Below are 19,988 nucleotides of genomic sequence, written 5' to 3'. Positions count from 1 at the left end.
GTGTGAATTCTAACTTCTTACATTCTTTCTCAAACTTGTTTTCTGCCTCTTTTACTATGCTGCCATAGAATGTGTCATGTGTTCTTTCCTTTTTGTCTAGAATTGTCTCTCTAAAGACTAACGGCAGCATCTTGCCATGTGCACAGCATCTTGTAAATCTTCTTTAGAAAAATGTCTGTGTAGAGCCTTCATACATTCTTGAATTGGATCATTTGTCTTTTTAAAATTCAAGTTGTAAGAGTTCTTTATATATTCTCAATGCAAGCCCCACATTGGATACATGATTTGAAAGCATTTCCTTCAGTTTCACACTTGCCTTTTCATTTTCCTGATGGTATTCTTTGAAGCAAAATGTGTTCTTGATGAAGTCTAATTTATTCATTGTTTCCTTTTGTTGCTTTTGCTTTTTGCAATAAAGTTGTGCAAGATAGAAATATTGAAAAATAGAACATGCCTAAGTGTATTATTTTATTTTTCTATTAGTTTATAAGTATCACATTTCCTTATGGCATTTTTAATACCTACCCTGTCTTGGTTAACCCTAACTGTATCTATCCCCCATATTTTTGCCTTCTATATACACAAACATCTATATCAAATATCTGGGATTCAAATAGGAAACATGATGTAGAAGTCAACAAATTTATGTTAAATAAAAATGGTTTGAGTTTTGGGGTTGTGATAACAGCTGTGGAAAATAGTTTCTCACGTGCCAATCTAGGGACATGAAGTAAAAGAAATATGTAAGCTTTTCTCCAAATTCTACAAGAAGAATCCCTGACGTAGGGAAGTGTACAGATGAAAGGAAAAACAAGCATGTGTACACATGTGCACACACACACACACACACACACACACACACACACACACACATACACATTACTCATTTAAGTCATGTAGGGGTACACTTGGGAATTTGGGAAAAGAACAGTAATGTGATTAAAACACATTATACAATATTTTCAAAGAATTATTTAAAATGTGAAAAGAAAAATAGTAAAATTCTACAATGTTGTTCAGAGAATGTATGAATTATTATAATATTCTAAAAGCATGTAGTTTCCTTTTATGGTAAATAGTGAGAGACTGTTCTATAAATATTATCGTTGATGTAGCCCCAATTTTTACCTTTAGGTCATAAATTACTGCAAATTATGATATCAATGTAATTTTCAGGCTTTAAAATTGATCTTAACTCTAAGGTTAATCCTGTAAAATGATAGTGTCTATTTTATCAACAAGGGAACTAAAATAATTGTGTTAGTGAAGTAGCTATTGTTACACTGCTACCAGCATTTGCTTGTTTTCCTAATAAACCTTATCCAGGCACAATTGTAACTGATGACTTTTCAAGGAAGGCATCATAATATCAGATATTATTTGTTATAGGATATGAGAAAATTTAAGTTACTTTATATACTGGAATAATTAGGTGATTGTTATTTTGTGGGTGGAAAGATCATATCAAAGTGGAGCTCTGCCCCTTTGTGATCCTCTATTTCCTAACAAACTTAACTTGCTCCAAAACCTATTAAATGTTGACATTCTCTGTGGCTTGACTAGGTAAGAGTCTCTGTAAATAGAAGATTCTCTGATGATGGTTGAGGGGGATATTAATGTATGCTTATAACCATAAGTCATTGGGGGTCAGTTGAGTCTATGTCCATTTAGCAGAGTAATCACATACCCTAGAACCTGTGGCTCATCTTTGCACTGGCTTTTTATTAAATAACAATGCCATGTATGGGTTTCAAATTTTGTAGCAATACTTAAATTCAATCAGAAAGTGGAAGGTTACTCCCATAATGTTCATGCCACTATTGCATCAATGGGTATATCTTGCCAGGCCAGTCATTATTGTAGCTCACAGGATTCACAGTGAGCAAAATTAATAATTATTTTTCTCCTCTGGTATTAAGTATATCACCTTAGTAAGCCAGTTGAGATGAAACTTGACAGCTCAAGTTGGCCCTTAGATTCCAGTGAGCCACAGGGAAAAAAAAAAAAAGATGAAACTCCCAGGTCCATATCAATTTGATTTTTCCATATTTTATAACTCAAGTAGCTATAAGGTCTTTTTTTATTTTTAAATTGTTTTTCATTTTGCGTACCAACCACAGTTCCCCATCTCTCCCCTTCTTCCACTCCTCCCCAACTCTCCCCACCCTACCCCCCATCCACTCCTCAGATGGGGTAAGGCCTCCCTTGGGGACTCAACACAGGCTGACATACCAAGGTGAGGCAGGACCAAATCCCTTCCCCTTGCATCAAGATTGAGCAAGATATCCCATCATAGGGAATGGGTTCCAAAAACCCATTTCCCACACCCAGGATAAGTCCTAGTCCCACTGCCAGGGGCCCCACATACAGATTAAGCCACACAACTGTCACCCACATTCAGAGGGCCTAGTTCAGTCCCATGCAGGTTCCCCAGCTGTCAGTCCAGAGTCTGTGAGCTACCACTTGCTTAGGTCAATTGTCTCTGTGGTTTTCCCCATCATGATCTGGACCCCCCCCCCCCCAGCCCCTTTCTCACATAATCACTCCTCCATCTCTTCAACTGAACTCCAGGAGCTCGGCCAAGTGCTTGGCTGTGGATCTCTGCATCTGCTTCCATCAGTCACTGGATGTAGGTTTTATGATGAGAGTAGTCACCAATCTGATTGCAGGAGAGGGCCAGTTTAGGCAACTTCTCCACTGTTAGGAGTCTTAGCTGGGATCATCCTAGTGGGTTTCTGGGAATTTTCCTAGCACCAGGTTTCTCCCTTACCCCATAATGGCTCCCTCTATCAAGGTATCTCTTTCACTGCTCTCTCTCTCCACCCCTCCCTCAACTCAGCCATCTTGAGCCATCATGTTCCCATCCCCTATCCTTTCCACTCTACCATCCTCCCAGTTTACCCAGGAGATCTTAACTATTTCCCCTCACTGGGGAGACCCATGCATGTCTCTCTTAGGGCCCTCCTTTTTACCTAGCTTCTCTGGGGTTGTGGATTGTAGCCTGGTTATCCTTTGCTTTGCATCTAATATCCATTTAAGAGTGAGTACATACTATGTTGGTCTTTCTTGGTCTGGGTTACCTCACTCAGGATGACTTCTGTCTAGTTCCATCCATTTGCCTACAAATTTCATGGTGTCATTGTTTTTTTTTTTTTTTTTTTACCACCCAGTAATACTCCATTGTGTAAATGCACCATATTTTCTTTGTCCATTCTTCAGTTGGGGGGCATCTAAGTTTTTTCCCGGTTCTGTCTATTATGAATAATGCTGCTATGAATATAGTTGAGCAAGTGTCCTCATGATATGATTGAGCATCTTTTGGGTATATGCTCAAGAGTGGTATTACTAGGTCTTGAGGCAGGTTAGTTCCCAATTTTATGAGAAACAGCCATACTGATTTCTAGAGTGGCTGTACACGTTTGCACTCCCACCAGCAGTGGAGGAATGCTCCCCTTACTCCACATCCTCTCCAAGAAGCTGTCATCAGTGTTTTTGATCTTAGCCATCTGACAGGTGTAAAATGGTATCTCAGAGACAGTTTGATTTGCATTTTTCTGATGGCTAAGGATGTTGAGCAATTTCTTAAATGTCTTTCAGTCATTTGAGATTTGTCTATTGAGAATTCTCTGTTTAAATCTGCACCCCATTTTAAAATTGGATTATTTGGTATTTTGATATCTATTTTCTTGAATTCTTTATATATTTTGGAGGTCAGCTCTCTGTCAGATGTGGGGTTGGTAAAGATCTTTTCCCATTCTGTAGGCTGATGTTTTGTCTTATCAACCATGTCCTTTACCTTTCAGAAGATTCTCAGTTTCTCTCCATATCTATTCAATACAGTTCTTGAAATTCTAGCTAGAGCAATAAGACAACAAAAGGAGACCAAGGGGATAGAAATTGGAAAGGAAGAAACCAAGCCTTATGCTACTTGCAGACAATATGATAGTATACATAAATGACCCCCAAAATTCTACCAGTGAGCTCCTACAGCTGATAAATACTTTTTAATTTGGCAGGATATATGCTTAACTCAAAAAATCACTTGTGCTCCTATATACAAATGATGAATGGGCTGAGAAAGAAATCAGAGAAACATCATCATTTACTATAGCCACAAATAACATAAAGTATCTTGTGGTAACTCTAACCAAATGAGTGAAAGACCTGTATGACAAGAACTTTAAATCTTTGAAGGAAGAAATTGAAGAAGATATCAGAAAATGGAAAGATTGCCCATGGTCTTGGATAGGTAGGATCAACATAGTAAAAATGACAATCTTGCCAAAAGCAATCTACAGATTCAATGCAATCCCCAGCAAAATCCCAACACAATTTTTCACAGACCTCAGAAGAACAATATTCAATTTCATATGGAAAAACAAAAAACCCAGGATAGTTAAAACAATCCTGTACGATAAAGGAACTTGCAGATGCATCACCATCCCTGACTTCAAGCTCTACTATAGAGCTATCATAATAAAAACAGCTTTGTATTGGCATAAAAACAGACACATAGATCAATGAAATTGAATTAAAGACCCTGACATTAATCCAAATACCTATGAACCCCTGATTTTTGACAAAGAAGCCAAAATTGTACAATGGAAAACAGAAAGCATCTTCAACAAATGGTGCTGGCATAAGTGGATGTCAACATGTAGAAGATTGCAAATAGATCCATGTCTGTCACCATGCACAAAACTTAATTCCAAGTGGATCAAAGACCTCAACATAAATCCAGTTACTCTGAACCTGATAGGAGAAAAAGTAGGAAGTAGTCTTGAAAGAATTGGCATCGGAGACCACTTCCTAAATATAACACCAGCAACACAGACACTGAGAGCATTAATTAATAAATGGGACCTTCTGAAACTGAAAAGCTATAAGGTCTTAATGTCAGTTTCTAGAGGATAAACAAGAGCATTGGTAATGGTTGACTGTACTGTTTGGAGGTCCATGGGACCTCACTGATCAACAACTTCAAAAGAATAACTCATTCCTGGCACTGTTCATTTTATTTGCTATCCTCTGGTATCTTAGAGGGTCCTTGTTATGGCATACAGTATGACTCCACTTTAACTGGATATATTGGAAGTTTCTACAGAATAAAGTTTCCATTGACTTTTTTAAATATATCTTACTTTTAGTTATCTCTTTCTGTACTTCATCCTCTAACCTTTCCATCTCAAACTTCAATTTAACACTCGCTATTCAATTAGTTCCCGTTAACCATTTATATTAGTGCATTGTGTCTTCAATCTCTTGAAAGCCCCTAATGATCCCTCAATAATTCCTTGACCTCTATGAGTATTCCAAATAAACATTCATCTCTGAAGATTCAAAGCTAATACTCTCAAATTAGAGAAAATATGTGATGTTTATCTTTCTGGGCCAGAATTATCTCATTTTGTATGATTCTAGATTCAACAATTTCCTTATGATTTTCATAATTTAATTTTTAACAGTCTAGTAATATTCAGTTGTGTAAAGTTACATTTTTATTATCAGTAGATGGGCATATATGATGCTTCTATTTCCTGGATAATATAAATAGAACAGCAATGAAAATGGAATAAAGTTATCTCTACATTAAGATATAGTCATTTCTGTAAAACTAGAAGTAGATCAATTACATTGCCTAGCTATACCACTCTTGAGCATATAACCAAAGAACTCCGTACTTTACTACAGAGATACCTCTTCACTCATGTTGTGGGGTATTCCAGAAAGAATATAAAATTTAATTATTGCTTATGGAGAGATAACTTTGGAGGTATTGTCTACATTGTTGAATGTTGAGGGCAATGGTTGATCTTTGAAACTTTTTCTTACTCATTTGACTATTTATTGTGTTTGTTCTTTCACTTGGGACATCAGCCATCAACAATGGTATCCACAGTGGGAAGAGCAACCAATTAGCCAGTATATTTTTTGGCTGGAGATACAAGTATAATAATGATTTGCTGCCATCGTATCTCTTAGCCTAATGAGAAAAGTGCATATACATGTTGTGAATGTGACTGTAGGGCTGGAAAGACTGAGCCAAAGTCCACACATGTGTCATAAATATAAATATTGATGAAGAGATAGATCCAAGGATTAAACATATAATATAAATTTAAATACAGGGGCTGGAAATTCTTCAATAGTTAAGAATGTTTGCTGCTCTGGCAAAGGACCAGATTCCAGTTCCAGAACTCACATCAGACAACTCAAAGCAATTTTAATTCTAGTTCCAAGGGAATTCATTGCTTTCTTTTGGCCTGCTCATGCATCTGAACTCACATAGTGCACACACGGAAAAGCAGATATACCCACATACACGTAAATAAAAGTAAACAAAATTTTACATACTTTTAATTCTGAAGATTAAATATAAGTCAAATTAATGAACTCACATAGTGAATTATACATAAAAAGTAAGTATGTTTGTGTTATAAAATACAGCTATATATGAAGTGTATAACTATAAATAATTATACATTTCTTTAATTTTTAATTTTTTTCATAGACTGTATTCTGATATAGTTGGTTTTGGAATTTATAATTTCTATATGTATTAGATAAATCACTTGTGGTAAATGGCACTAGAGTTAAGAGCCCACAAAAGTCTATATCTCAATTTATTAAGGGGTGCAATGGGAATACAGATTCACTAATAAAAGCAAGGTACATGTGCTGCCGGCCACTGCTAATCCAGCTGCTGTTCTCCTCAAAGTCGATGGGCACCAAATATAACCTGTTTTCCACCACATGACCTGGTCTTGACCACTCAAAAGAGCAAACAACGACTCTCCCTCATCTCTTAAGGGGTCACATACATAGACAAAGCCATACCCTAGGCCTTGTACTCTAAAGACATTGGCTGAATGGAACAAATTCCCACACTTCCCCTTTTTTTGTCTAAATAAGAAGCTTCTAAACCTAATAAAAAACTATATACAGTTGGAACAATTATCAAGTATTGTTCAGAAAAACGAATGGGTAATAATATAAACACAAATGGAAATATAATCAACAAGGACAATATCAAGCAAGAAACACACACTAAATGTTCAGACCAAAGGTAATTGGCAAATTATAGAGATTACTCCAATAGCTATCCTATCATGAAGAGTCTAAATCTTGTACCTGATATGCTCTTAGCTAAAATATGACAGGATTGTAATTGTAACTATTTAGTCTTCAACCCCATCAAAGACCTGAGAAGGAAAATATTACCTGAGTAGGCAGAGAATGCAAACAAGCAACTTCCCAAGTATGTGAAAAAAAAAAATGACAGAAACATCTGGCTACCTGAGAGTCACCCAAAGTTTCTCTGCAATGTTGGGGCATATACTTTTAGCTACAGGCCTAGAATGTCTGACAGACTATTTTCAGAAGCAGGAAAATTTGAAAGACTGTCCTACCTTTTCTTGATAAGATTCAGCAGTCGCTTTTCCTTGTGTCCTGCTTGTTTGGATTGGACTGCATGCTTACTGTCAGCAGTTGAGGCAAGGGCAGTTTTTTTGCCCAACAAACTCCATATGGAGTGTCTTCAATGCCTATCATTCTCTAGGGTATAGATCAGTGCTGTCAGGAGCAATCATGTCTCATGTCAACAGAATTCTAAGTTATTGAAACATTTAAATGCCATATTCTCTAGGTCTTTGAAGTGTTTGAAAATTACCTATCCATCTGAAATATATCTCTGTATATCTAGAGAAACCTAACTAACATAACTATAAGTATGACATGCATGGGTGACTATTAATCTGTAATTCTTATCAGCTGATACAGCTTAAAGACTAAGGCTTCACATTATAAAAATAAACAATCTTTAATAGATGTACAGCTTAAGGACAATGACCTTGAAGTTGTGACAATAGACAAAAATATCTTAATCAGAGGTAGAAATGTATGGTGCAGTATTACAAAAATATGCTTAATTTGCATCATTACACAAAATATCCTAAACAGAAGTAGAACATACATACAGTATGACAAAATAGATTTACATTTATGCCAACACACAAAAATATTTTAAACAGAAGTAGGAACATATGTACAATATCAAAAATATAGTTTTGACTTTGTATCAATATACAAATTATCTTAATACTGCTGATCCAGCTGCTCTTCTCCTCAAAGCTGATGAGGACCAACTGCAAGCTGCTCTCCACCACCTGACCTAGTCTCAACCCCCCAAGAGAGTGAACGATGACTCTCCTTCAGCTAGCTGTTAAGGGGTCACATACACAGACAAAGCCATACCCTAGGGCTTGTACCCCAAAGCTATTGGCTGAACGGAACAAATTCCCACAATAAGCATTAATAATTAATCACTGTAATACTGTCCCTCACACCAGCTCATTCTTGCCCTGTATCATCATTCTGTGAACTCAGAGGTCATGGTGCCCTGTTCTGGAAGAAATAGTAGTGATCACCTTGTACATTGGTATTCATCTTCTTGTTACACTGGTCCTAACTATTTCTGCTGACATCTTGTATGTCCGTTACCCATCATGGGACATCCCTATAATGATTACTTTAGACACTCATTCTCAACTTCGTACTTGAACAGATCTTCATAACATTTTTAAATAATTTTTTGCAAGCATCTTTTTTCAAGACAGTTTTTGTTCTCATTGAAAAACTCCTTTGAGGGTGAAAGCCCTTTACAATGAAAACTTCAAATTTCTGAAGAAATATACTTTAAAAGGTCACTGAAATGGAAAGGCATCCTGTGTTCATGCATCAGAAAATTAATATTATAAAAATGATCATCCTACAAAAAGCAACTTACAGATTCAATGCAACCCCTATCAAAATACCCACAACATTTGTCACATAAATAGAAAAAAATCCTAAAATTCACATGTAACCAGAAAAGACCTAGGCTAACCAAAGAAATCTTGAGTTAAAAAAGAATTTTGGAAGTATTGCTATTCCAATTTCAAGATATATTGTACAGCTATAGCTATAGTGTAAAAACTATATGGTGCAGGCCTGAATCAGACACGAAGACCAATGAAATAAAATAGAAGGTTCAAATAGGAAGCCAAAGAGGTAAAACGCATACACTGGAGAAAAGACAGCATCTTCACAAATGGCTCCTGGAAAACTGGATGTCCACATGGAAAAGAACGTCATTAGACCTATATTTATCAGCTGGCACAAAAATTAGCTCCAAGTTGATCAGAGACTTCAATTTGAAACCTGAAACACTAAACCTGCTAGAGGAAAGCATAGGTAGTACCCTAAAGGTTTTTTGTGTATCTGTAATAAGGGACTTTCTGAACAGGAAAGGCCAAAGAACTAAGGCAAATGATTTGCAAATGGGACCTCATGAAATGAAAATGCTTCTAACAGCTAAGGAAACAACTGAGTGAAAAAGAAACTCACAGAATGGGAAAGAATCTTTGCCAGCTACACATCTGACAGAGGATTAGTATACATAATATACAAAGAAGCCAATAAACAAAGAGTCAGGGAAGCGTGACTCAAAGGAATGGACTACAGATCTAAACAGAAAGCTCTCAAGGGAAGAAATACAAATGGCTCAGAAATACCTCAAAAAGGGTTCGTCATATTTAGCAATCATGAAAATGAAAATCTGAGATTTCATCGCATCCAAGTCAAAATGGCCCAAACCAACAACAAATGTTGGTGAGGTTGTGGGAAAAAAGGAACCCTCATTCACTAATGGTGGAAATCCAAATTGTTGCAGCCACTCTGGATATCAGTAATGAGAATCCTCACAAAACAAAAAATAAATCTACCATATGACCCAGCTATATCACTCTTGTGTATATACTGATAGGAATCATCATCTTACCCCATGGATACTTGCTCAGCAATGTTTATAGCTTCCCTGTTCATAGTAGCCAGGAAATGGAAACAATAAAAATGGACTTCAACAGATGAATGAATAATGAAAATGTGGTACAATACAGTGGAATATTATTTCTATGTAAATAGAAATGAGATTTTTAGGTAAATGGATGGACTTAAAAGATTATATTCAGTGAGATAACCCAGATCCAGAAAGACAAATGCCTTGTGTTCTTTCTAGTCTGAGTCTTCTAACTCCAAATATTCAGATGTGAGTATACAAATGGAGTAACTACAGAACCTAGGAAAGCATAAAGGGACCATAGATGGTGATGGGATTCTGAGGGGTAGAGGATGGAGGGCTTAGCAAAGAACTGCAGGATTCAGGTGATATGAAATGGGAAATGAAATAATGGCGAGGGGACTCCCACTGGAAAGAATGAAAGAAGGTCAATACGGAAGAAGGAGAATGAGCTAAAAGTAACACCAAGGTTGTTTGACAAAGCCTTAAGAAAACATATTATTTTATAATTACCTAAAATTATACACAATACATGTAAGTGCATTACCACCATTTTGATAGACCAGAATAAATTTTTATTACCTTCTAAATCTTATCCTCATCTAAGAAGCTTCTCTTTGCAGCAAACAGTGACCATCACAGAAAGCCACAACTGGACACAATGCAGAGATAGCAGGTCATGAGGAACACAACCTCAACAGAAGCATCTGGATAACGAGACCAGGAGCTATGGCTTGGGGAAGATTGTGGTAGAGCATAGTAGGACACTGTAAGAGCCAGAACACCAGGAAGTCGATAGTGGCACAGTCTATTCTAGAACTGTATTGATAAGCAGGACCAGAACAATGGTCGTCTTAACAGGGAAAGGGAAAAGTTTTGCTGCATTCCACCACAGACAAAGAACTTCAGACAACGATTGACTGCTGGGAGAAGGAGTGTATGCTTCTCTAGGGAAAGCCCCCTTATTTGTTGTCCTATGTGAGTAGTCAGACCTGAAACTAGATACACAAAACAACGGGCTCGGAAAGTTTGCAGGCGCTCTCTCTCTCTCTCTCTCTCTCTCTCTCTCTCTCTCTCTCTCTCTCTCTCTCTCTGTCTCTGTCTCTCTCTCTCTCTCTCTCTCTCTCTCTATATATATATATATATATATATATATATATATGTGTGTGTGTGTGTGTTATACACACACATGTATGCATAGTGTGTATGCATGTAATAAATACAATCAAAGAAAAGAGACCATTGGAAGAGTTTGAGGGATAATGATTGGAGGGATGGAGGGGGAAAAGGGCTATGTGATATAATTCTATTTCAATTAAAAATATTTTAAAAAAATAGAAAATTTCTTTGCTCTGTCCACTTCTAAATTTTTGTTTAGTCCTCATGGTTTCACTTTCAGTTAAGGCCTAGGATTTAATGTGTAGAGAGTAGAGCTTGTATGCCTGTGCATATGACATTTACATACTCATACCTAAACACACATACTAACTTTTATTTTGCACTGCTGGGAATTGAACCCAAGACTTTTGGCATGGTAGCCAAGAATTCTTTTACTTAGGTAAACTCCTTGGCCTAGAATAAAATTTTCTTATGCTAACTCCTCTACATTTTTTGTTTGAATTTTAATAATATTATATGTAGTATTGCTAAATATTAAGGGGCTGTGGTGACTGGGAAACATTTGTGGAATATTTTTTCTGTCTTAAGGGTTAAGCGATTGAAACTGATACAACAAAGTCTCATTGTGTCCCAAAAGCTATAATCGTTTACTGTATTTGAGTGCATTTGTATGAGCTGGAAAAGATACCTTAGAAAGATTGATTTCCTAGCCTAAAGTCACAGTCAGTGAGTGGCAGTCTGGCAATTCATATTCTTTTCTACTGTAAAGTCAAGTGCACAACAGTTACTCTGTTAAGATGAAAAAATATTATTTTTTCTACCAATAATGAAACTTTTAATCCATGTGTTATGGTGACTTTAAAATGGTCTCATGGTTTTTGTACTACAGTAAGATACAGATATTAGAAAATACGTTCCGTATCCACGTTTCTTTGTTTCTATTCTGTTGTCTCTAGGAATTGCACTGTAACCCTAACTTATCTTTCATAAAACTTAATTGTTTCCTAAGCATGTTTGAATTCAACTTTACCTGTTTCCTCAGTTTGAAATTACATACTATGGGTGGCAAACAATACTTGACCAATACAACAATACCTACAACAATTTTGCCTCCAGTCTGGGAAAGATAGGCAGCGACAATTTTGCCAAGAATAGGACATTACTAAACCCTATTTTTTCTGCCTTAACAAAAACCAAACTTGATTTATTTTTTCCTCGCTGTTTAAAAAAAAACTAAAAATATTTTCTTTTCTTTGGAGCAATTTGTTCAATCTTTAGGAGCCACTTAATTAAATTATTACCTGCTGGAGCACCATCTGTTTTTGTCCTAGAAATAAAAAGCATGGCTTTCTTTTACATAGCCTTGCTAAATATGTAGAAAGTACCAAAAAGCAATAAATACCATCAGCAGATGGACTGAGGCACTTCAATCTCTACACAGTAGGTCTCGATTGTTCTGTGGTTTGCTAAATGAATTGTTTTCTGGATATATTCCTTTTAAAGTGTATTATGTGCAGGAGAGGAGTTGAATTAATCTTATTTTATAGGTCCCTTTACATTTCCCTGTAAGACACATGCCCTGATTTTATTTGTGAGCTGGATATCACTCCCATCACAAACACCAGGTCTGAAATGCACATGCATTTGGCAACATCACCATGTTTCAAATGGCCTTGAAGGTCCTTAGTCCGGTGGCAGTTTTTCTAAAACTCTCTCTGGAGCCTGCTTCCCTTTTCCTTCTGCTCTTGTGCCCCTTTGCCCCTGCCAACAGTCTGTACAGTAATCATGTTGCCAGACAATCTAGTTTTTCTCCTCAATGTAGACGTGGTGTCTTTTAAAAAAATGGAGAAAGTTTGGTTGAGACAAATTGTCATATGGCCTTCCTTCCTTGTGAGGCTCTGGAACCTGGAGAACTGGGTGTGTATACATATGAGTGATTAATTTGTTTAATTTGATGAAGAGTTGTTATTTATCATTGTAATCTATCATTAACAAATAATTCTGGTGAGCAGTATCTACAGCATAGATTCATGAAATTGTCCCATTTGAGTTTCTCCTTACAAACACAAAAATACTTTGCCCATGAAAAACAAAAATTTCTCTACAGTTCAAGCTAGTAAATATGGGACAATAATTTCAATGAAGCCCTTCTGATTTTGAATAGTTTGTGATTGAAAATGATAGCAGTTACACAGGGATGTATACTTTAACAAATGTTATTAACTTTATCCATAAATTAACTCTTAAAAGAACATAGATTGGATATTACTACCCTCTATTGGAGTATGAACTAGATTAAATAATTGTTATAGGACATAATGCTGGCAAAAGTATTATGTGGCCCTAAGTTTGTATGATCTTGTTAAGATGCTGTGATTATTTGCAGTTTAATATCTGTTACACAACTTTTAGGTACTGGATACTCTTCTAAACTGCAAATATGAAAGGACTAAATGAATTCACTACGTTCCAGACAGGATATGAGGACAAATAAGGCTGAAGAAAAGCAGGCATAACATAACATAAAATGTTTGAAAGTAGAGAGAAAGAGGAGACACCTGTCATTAAGATCTCACAAAAGAAGAATCTGCAGCACAGGTGTGGGTGAGCCAGCCCAGAAATTGTGAGCATCGGAGAGATGTCCTCATTATCCATCTGTCTGGTGGTGGTATGAGTGGGAGAGTATTGGCCCCTTGATCCCCCCCTGTAGCTAAAGTTTTCCTGCCTGGTCCACAGTCCACACCTGCCAGTCCCACAGCCACTCAAACCTGACCAAGTAAACACAGAGACTTATATTGTTTATAAACTGTATGGCCGTGGCAGGCTTCTTGCTAACTGTTCTTACAGCTTAAATTAATCCATTTCCATTAATCTATACCTTGCCACATGGCTCATGGCTTACCGGCATGTTTACATGCTGTTTCTCATCATGGCGGCTGGCAATGTCTCTCTCCTCAGCCTTTCACTTCCCAGCTCTATTTTCCTCCTTGTCCCGCCTATACTTCCTGCCTGGCCACGGGCCAATCAGTGATTTATTTATTGACCAATCAGCAACACATTTGACATACAGACCATCCCACAGCACTTCCCCTTTTCTTTTCTTAAAAAGGAAGGTTTTAACCTTTACACATCTCCAAAGTCAGCTTGGTATATTTGGGAATTTGGGTGTAGCTTCTCTTACTACTTCCTGCTGGAGGGGGGCACTGTATCTTCTGGGGAAACAAAGAAAATTTTAGGATCATGGAGTAGTCCGTGAGGCTGTATCATCTGAGCCAGTTGCCTTGAAACGGTTCTGGATGTTGGATCATCTGGGCTATGGTGTCATCGGAAACCTTTTCAGGTGGTCTTGGCTGGTCAAACCTGATGTATCTTAATCTGGAACAAATCCATAGCCTCTGGCTTTCTGTGGAAACAAAAGCAGAGCCTCCTTTCCAAAGCAATATATCCTTACATCCAAATTTTGAAGTCAAGGTACCTTTAAAATATACATTTTGGCATAACTCAACAGCTTTTGTAATCAAATGTTTTTTTTCAGTTACGAATATCAAAGAGAACATAATCCAGATTCTCTGTGTGGTAGCCATGTTTATGTGGCTTATTTTTTTATATTAGCTTGAGCCTATTGCTTTAAACTGCAGCCTTCTAAGCCTGAAAGGGCGCTGGTGCTGTTGGCTCCGCCCACTTCAGCTTCCCAACATGGCGGTGATACGTTTTCCGCCAGCTCTGGGAGCCATCAACTCTCAGAAATAGTGGGTCTATGCTTTTATCAAAGCAGCGTGTAGCCCAGAAGCCTCTTTTTTTGTTTTGTTTTGTTTTGTTTTGTACTAGCAAAGGCTAAATCCACCACACAGCTTAATGTGCCACTTGCAGAGGCCTCATTCCTGCCATACTGCAGGTCAGGCACACATGCCAGGAACCCGCCATAGTAGCTCAAACATGCAGGCTGCCGCTAGCTTGAAAGAGACAACTAGGAGCTGTTTTTAGCTCCATTTTAGAATCTTTTTACTCAGGTTTTAGGTGGAAACTCTTGCCAACATGTTGGGCGCCCTTTGTAGCTAGAGTTTTCCTGCCTGGCCCACAGTCAGGACAAATCTCTGACACCTGCCAGTCCCACAGCCACTCAAACCCGACCAAGTAAACACAGAGACTTATATTGTTTACAAACTGTGTGGCCGTGGCAGGCTTCTTGCTAACTGTTCTTACAGCTTAAATTAATCCATTTCCATTAATCTATACCTTGCCACATGGCTCATGGCTTACCGGCATGTTTACATGCTCTTTCTCATCATGGCGGCTAGCAATGTCTCTCTCCTCAGCCTTTCATTTCCCAGCTCTATTTTCCTCCTTGTCCCGCCTATACTTCCTGCCTGGCCACGGGCCAATCAGTGATTTATTTATTGACCAATCAGCAACACATTTGACATACAGACCATCCCACAGCACCCCCCCCCATCAACATCTGGGGCAGATTGGAGAGCTGGCCCTGTGGTCATAAGAGTGGGGAAGCCGACTCTGTTAGTGCAGGTATCGGTGAGCCAGCTGTGAAGTTCTAAGCATGAGACAGCTGTCCCCATTTCACATTTGGAAGACCAACCCTACAGCTGCCCAGGCCCAGACCTAAGGTTATCACTTGATCCACCCCAATCATCCACTCCATCTCTGATCTGCTGGAGCACGTGAAGTGACGTGACCTGCAGACCAAAGCTGCAGGATCTCCACAACACAGGACAACAACAGAATATCCAGAAGGAGCCCTAGTGAGAGTCCAGCATCAATAGGGTAATAGAAAACAGAGGTCTCAAACCAGACCAATGACTCTTTGCAATGAACACTTGCAAGTAAAGATATACAGACAAAGTGATTCACTGTGTCACACTGCAGCTTCCATGATGAGGTTTTTAAGATTTTTCCTCTTTTATTTTATTTTTTTCTCTTAAATTTTGTTTTATTTGGGGGTTGCACAGGGACAGAGAGCAGACATGAAAGGACTGGCAGATGAATGGGATCAAGATGCACAATGTAAAAGACACATGGAATAAATTAATTAATTAAAAAGATGCTGCGGAATTTCTTGCTTTTGCAGAATGAAATAGCTCATAGAACGTGTGTGTGTGTGTGTGTGTGTGTGTGTGTGTGTGTGTGTGTGTGTGTGTGTGTGTGTGAGATGTATTCTGGGGGTTGGACCAGGAGCTATATAAAAGCTAGACAAGTGTTCATCAGTGGTACTGCATAACCAGCTCCTATGTTGTAGGATATTAAACCAAATGGTATAGTCAGATTTGTTTTGGCCAAATAGGGTATATGGTATTTATTTGAGAAAAAATATACCCACAAAATGCATAGCTTTGACCACTAGCCATCTTGTTATAGCTCATTCTTTGCAGAAGAACTTCAGCAAAACTTGGAAGGCTTCCATCTTCCTATACCACATAGTGTGAACTGTGTGTCACTTCGTGATTCAAGAGGCCCATCCTCCTGTACCACATGGTGTGAACTGTGTCACTCTGTGATTCAGAAGGCCTGTCCTCCTGTACCATATGGTGTGAACTGTGTGTCACTCTGTGATTCAGAAGGCCTGTCCCCCTGTACCACATGGTATGAGCAGTGTGTCACTACATGATAAGCAGTTGGTGACTGGTCTAGTCTGAATGGCTAGTGTTTCTTACATGTATAACATTTAGTTCTGAATACTGGACCTACCATCCTCCTTTTATGGTCTTTTCCACCTCAACAAGGTACTTTGAACTCTTGGTGCCTCAGATAGTTTGATCTTTACAGAGAAGAAAGTTTTGGACATATGTTACAGAAATGTATTTTGAAGACATAGTTCAGATGTTATTATTTTGCTTAATAGTATTATAGAGGTCACATCTGTGAGGGGAGTGGTAGGAATGAGAATCCTAAAGCATTTCCATTCCTGAAGGGAGTGGGAATAGAAACACTTGAAGAAGAAACTTTAGTTTTCACACAGGGTCAGAAACTGCAGCTCCACCAGTTAATGAAAAATCAAGTTTAACTATTACTTTGAAGACTTGAGATTTGATATGTATGAAATATCAGAGAATTGTCATCTTTGGTTCAGTCATAACTTAAAACTGGTTCTTCATTGTTTGAATTGCATAAAGTGTATTATCTTTGAAAAAAATGAAATGAGTTTTATTTAGTCAGGTGTATTATTTCCCAGTGGGTCCCTGAGATAGCAGTAGTAAAATCAGGAAGAATGGAAAGGCTTATGGGATGCAAAAAGTTTCCATCAAAAGAAGATTGTGGGAACAAAGAAATGGAAAAGATGCTAAAACTCATGTTACTTAAGTAGTAATACTGACATTTTAAAACTGAGGTGCTAGGTAAATTTTGTAGGATTTTCATGCTGTAATATAATAATGTACCTTTCAATGGTGACAATTATATAGAAATTCTAAGTGTTTTATGTTTAATGTCCTTGCGAATATTGTATTTTCTTTTTTTTATTTTTTTATTTTTGAAGTAAGTGTCTTTTTTAATTGAAAAGCTAACAAATTGTCTAGTTATAGCCTCCCTCCCAAATTGGGTAGTAAACTGAGCATATTCAAAGGTGAAAAGATTAAAAATTAAAGGGGGAAAAAAAAGACAAAACAAGTCCTCAGATCCAATTGAGAGAGCCCACTGCATACAAGCTTACCGGCAGCAGAGAGGCTGGAAGACAGCCTAACCTAACCAGCTGACTCATTAACTTCAAGTTGCCTTGTTCCAGTTTCTGACTCATGAACAAAGATCATGTTTTGGTAATTCTAGTTCAGAATACTTCTCATAAGTTGTTTTATTTACAATGCCAACTTTGAAAGGCTCACTGAAGTTAACTGGACAATGAATTAGGCAGAAATCGCTTTACAGAAAGAGGGAATGCCCCAAATGCCACTTTCCACAGAAAACCCAAAGTTCAGTTTTATTCAGAGTAAAGAAAAAAAGAAAGAAACTTCTGCTCATAGAGGAAACTCAGCCATAGGTCAGATCTGTACTGGAACTACACATGCAGTGAGGACAGGGCTGCGTTTGTCTACTGTTCTCCAATATTAACAATTATAAACAGAGCAGTGCAACTAGCATTTGGAGCAACCCTTCTAGTGTTACAGTGTCAGGCACAGCACTTCACTTCTCTTCACACCACTGGTTCTCTTTGCATACCTGGGCCGCTTCCTCTTCAGTAAAGTCGTTTTTGATATTGAAGGTTTTACGAATCTCCTCAGGAGTTTTCCCCTTAATCATATTGGCCACAGACTTGCATGTGACATCAAACAAACCTTTAATGTCTAAGTAGTTTGCAGCCAGAATAAGTTCAAAAAGGGTTCCTTGGTCAACTTTCAGGAATTCTTGGTCCCAAACAGGAATATCATCTGTCCGCTTTTCTTTGTTCACATCATCTTCAGGAGGAGGGGGGTCATCCTTGTGATGGGTGCACCACTGAATGACCTTTTTTAGAATTGCTAAAGGAACATTTGGTAAAGGAACAGGATCATCATCTCCCTCATCATCCATTCCTAAATCTTCCAGCACGGTCTCGATGGTCACAGAATGGCAATTTCTACATCAACTTCAAATATCTCTCCATCAGAACTCTGGAACTTTATCGAAGGCATGGTGCTCGGTCTCAAGACCGCAGGCCCGAGGCAGACAGGCGGCGTTCAGAGAAGAGAAACAGCGCGGACAAGGCCACCTGCGACTATCGTATTTTCATGCCTTTTTTTCCTGACATTTAATTTCATATCACCATAACTAAATGTTCTATTCAAGGCCTTTAATTCTCCCCCTATAAATAACATGTAAGCAACACATGGTTGATACATATTTGAATAAGTCTCAAATCATAGTTTTCAGGTATATAAATTGATGATGAAAATTAATTTTTCATATAAACTGTCAAGCAGATGTGATAATATATGGTTGTAGTATTTCTCTTTTTTTAAGTTAAAACACATTTTATTGTAAAGGTTAACAGATGCTACTTTACCATACTTGAAGAAAGGTCAGTTACAGGAAGAATACGATCTAAAATGATAATTTTCTCATGAGATGTAGAAGAAAATATTGAAAAAAATTCTTTGCTTGACTTCAAAATTTGCATGTTTCTGTACAATGACAGGATAGGAAGACATAATTAACAGAACTCGGGGGGGGTTGTTTTCTCTTTTATTACTTCATTTTTTTTTATTGTTTAATTGTATGTATGTCACATTGTCCCCATAATGGTCAGATGGCAATTTTGTGGAGTTGATTCTCTCTTTCTGAAATCTAGGACCTGAAGATCAGTTCATCAGGTTTAGCAACAAATACCTTTATCCACTGAGCCATCTCTCTATGCCTGTTTAGACAATTCTTAAAAAGCAGTTCAACCTGGATCCTGTCATCAGTTGTCAAGTGAAAACTTTTATATTTCACCAAAGTGGCTGAGGGTCACAAGTCTTGCCTCCCTTCCCATGGACGTGCTTCTGGTACCCAGGGAAACATGATAAGCCACTCAGTGAGGCCCAGCTTCTCAGCATGTATTTATCAAGTAAGACACATGGCATGCAGTTAATCTACAACCAATATCTTCCTTCACTGTCACACTTTGGGTTAAATCACCAATTTCAGTTTCCTTTCCCTTGTAGTCCCAGAACTTGAAAGCTCAACAATAAACTTTATATTTGGACTTTCTTCTTGTGTTTTGAGAAGAAGAATTGGTTTTCAGAATATTCCCAATTTAGATTTGAGATGGTTTGTATGATACGTTTTGCTATGTGACATAGTTTTATAAGAAATACATACATTGTACAAATGTTTCCCTCTGAGATGGCTTTTCCCAGCAGTTAGACATAGTAAAATCATAATAAAAACTTTTTCTTAATAAAATCCCAGAGTGTGTATGACAAAGCCATTTTAGTAAGTAAAGTGTATAGACTCTGAGAGCCAGAGTTGCCAATCTGGGCTTAGAATTGTCCTTCTATATTACAATTTTGGAAAACCCTACAATATAAAATTCAGAATAATACAATTCTAGTTTGCATAAATATATTAA

General features: G+C 37.6%; 1 protein-coding gene and 1 pseudogene across 5 annotated transcripts in view; one reads left to right on the top strand and one right to left on the bottom strand.

The window, feature by feature from the left end:
* Positions 1 to 19,988, top strand: part of Naaladl2 (N-acetylated alpha-linked acidic dipeptidase like 2) — a 1,340,311-nt gene that overhangs the window by 589,648 nt on the left and 730,675 nt on the right. The gene's annotated exons all lie outside the window — the stretch shown is intronic.
* Positions 17,920 to 18,619, bottom strand: LOC128106561 (S-phase kinase-associated protein 1-like; annotated as a pseudogene).

The sequence above is a fragment of the Peromyscus californicus genome, unplaced genomic scaffold (genome assembly GCF_007827085.1).
Source record: "Peromyscus californicus insignis strain IS unplaced genomic scaffold, ASM782708v3 Scaffold_9__1_contigs__length_137607984, whole genome shotgun sequence".
Taxonomy (NCBI): Eukaryota; Metazoa; Chordata; class Mammalia; order Rodentia; family Cricetidae; genus Peromyscus; species Peromyscus californicus.
Note: the sequence above shows the minus strand (reverse complement) of the source record. Positions and strands in the feature narration are given on the sequence as shown.